The 2,641-nt window shown below is 37.8% G+C and overlaps 1 protein-coding gene across 5 annotated transcripts in view; it reads right to left on the bottom strand.

The window, feature by feature from the left end:
• Positions 1 to 2,641, bottom strand: part of LOC107562391 (heparan sulfate glucosamine 3-O-sulfotransferase 1-like) — a 78,508-nt gene that overhangs the window by 28,151 nt on the left and 47,716 nt on the right. The window contains exon 1 of one of the 5 annotated variants that reach the window (XM_016247024.1): positions 332 to 359. The exons of the other annotated variants lie outside the window; for them this stretch is intronic. The gene's annotated coding sequence lies outside the window, so the exon portion shown is untranslated. Of the gene's footprint in view, positions 1 to 331; positions 360 to 2,641 lie in introns of those variants that run through there. 5 annotated transcript variants of the gene reach the window in all.

Raw genomic sequence — 2,641 nt, 5'->3', positions numbered from 1 at the left:
AAATAAATAAATAAACATGCATTCATAAATATTTATTACTGACCATGAAACTGTATTTTGCAATTTTCCATATTATTATTATTACTACCACTATTATTATTATTATTATTTAAATAAATATTTTTGTCCTTGTGATTTTTTTATTAAAATGAGTTTTTCAAACCGTTTACTTGTTCACTTGTTAATTTTGAACCCTGTTTGTGATGTTTCTAAGGTTCAACCCGTATCTCAGCTCCTCATTTAGGCGTATGAAGACGTCAGTTGTGTTCTGCTGGTTTATCAGCAGACCTGAACATGAGGGCAGCTCTCTTAATTAAGCAGACGTTCAAACCTCCTTCCGCGACTCCAGCAGCGCTGTATGTTCACGCGGCAGATGAGCGGATCTTCTGTATGGCAGTCATCAGCCCTGCAGGAACCAAACACTCAGGATGAGGCATAACATCATCTGTAAACTCCTGCGTTAAACCCCAGTAACGCCACCGCCAGGGACGGGAAGGTTATGTGTCAGAATCTCTGAGCGTGCAAGAGCAACTACAAAACTAATGTGATATACACTGTCAAAACCCACTGAGCTCCCTATCTAGACAGCATCGTAGATAAGATACCTTGTTTTGGCCAAATTCTAGGGCATTGTTACATGTACACTACCAACTGTTTTCAACATTGATAATAATCAGAAATGTTTCTCGAGCAGCAAAGCAGCATATTATACTGATTTCTGAAGATCATGTGACACTGAAGACTGGAGGAATGATGCTGAAAATACAGCTGCGCATCACAGAAATACATTACAGTTTAACAGAGATTCACATAGAACACAGCTGTTTTAAATTCTAATATTTCACTGTTTTTACTGTATTTTTGATCAAGTAAATGCAGCCTCGGTGAGCAGAAGAGACTTCTTTCAAAATATCGCAGTGCGATATTTATTTATTTATTTACAAACACCCTAGTTGTTTGGAATTTTGCTTGGTGAGCTCATCAACAATAATAACAAACATTAAAATACATATATAAATACATACACATACACAACTTTATATGTCCTATCAATTATAAGGAGTGAAATACAGATGCATAGACACCAGAGGAATTAAGAGCATGAACAATACTACAATAAGTGCTGTTCAAAAAAACGTGTAGACTTAGTTTTAACTGCTCTAAGGCGTCTGCCTGAAGGAAGAGGCGTAAAGAGGTGTCTGGCTGGATGTAAGGGATCTTTCAGGATTGTTAAACCTTTTTTCTGCAAAAGTGAAACACAGATCTCATCAATAGTTGGAAGATCACAGCCAATAATTTTCGAGGCAACCCGAGTTATGTTACTAATCTGACTTCTCTGCTGAACTGTGGAGCTACCAAACCACACTATAAGTGAGAAAGTCAGCACGCTTTCAATGACAGCTCTATAAAAATTGAACATACCAACTTTAGATACGCCAAACGTTTTAAGCTGTCTTAAGAAAAAAAGCCTTTGATGAGATTTTTTAATAATGCCTCTTAGGTTGTCGTCCCACTTTAACGTTGCAGAGATAGTTGTCCCGAGAAACTTAAAACATTGAACACTGTTAATGTCCTGACCATTAATAGTCAATGGCAAGACAGCATTTGTCCTCCGTCTGAAATCAAACACCATTTCCTTTGTTTTTATGACATTCAACTTCAAATTATGAGTACAACTCCATTTGAACAGTGTAGAAACCTCCCTTCTATAGTCCGATTCGTTATTATTTGTTATTAAACCAATCAATGTAGTATCATCTGCAAACTTAAAAATGTGCACTGATTTACAATGTGAAACACAATCATTAGTGTATACGGAGTACAATAACGGTGACAGTACAGATCCTTGTGGGGCCCCCACACTATTTGTTTTGAGACTTGAAAGTATATTATTAATTTTAACTACTTGTGTTCTGTTCTGCAAAAAATCCAAAAAGCAAGGGAGTGCTGAATCCCCAATTGCTTTAACTTATCAAAAAGTTTAACTGGAATAATTGTATTAAATGCCGATTTATAGTCCACAAAAAGGACTCTGACATAAGTATTAGGGGCTTCAAGGTGTTGCAAAATTGAATGGATACACAGAGCCACAGCATCATCAACCGACCTATTAGCCTTATAGGCGAATTATTTTAGAAATTAGATACCCAAGCACCAATAGCTCAAAGATTTTCATAGTAACTGAAGTTAGGGCCACTGGTCTGTAATCATCTAAGCAACTAATATTCGACTTTTTTGGCACTAACGACCAGTTGAATATATCGGTGAATACTGGGGCAAGGATGAACGCACACCACTTCAATGTTGCAGATGATATTGAGTCAGGGCCTGCTGCCTTTCTGCTGTTCTGCTTCCGCAGCAGATTCCTGACTTCATATTCCTCTATTTTAAAAGGAGGACTTATAATACAGGGCCAGGAGGGCAGCGTCGGCTGACCAACCTGTCCCTCCATTGTATTTTCAAAGCGACTGTAGAACGCATTAAGTTCATCAGGCAATGTAATATAGGGAAAATTGTTCCATTTTCCCAGGACGCGTCCTGGCCAGGAATTGTTTTGGCTTTGTTTTCATGCTTGCCGAAGGTAATGATCGACAAGTAGTTTGCCCAATAACATGCAAGCATTGTACATAATGGACCAATC

Source organism: Sinocyclocheilus grahami, unplaced genomic scaffold (genome assembly GCF_001515645.1).
Source record: "Sinocyclocheilus grahami isolate Dianchi unplaced genomic scaffold, SAMN03320097.WGS_v1.1 scaffold821.1, whole genome shotgun sequence".
Taxonomy (NCBI): Eukaryota; Metazoa; Chordata; class Actinopteri; order Cypriniformes; family Cyprinidae; genus Sinocyclocheilus; species Sinocyclocheilus grahami.
Note: the sequence above shows the minus strand (reverse complement) of the source record. Positions and strands in the feature narration are given on the sequence as shown.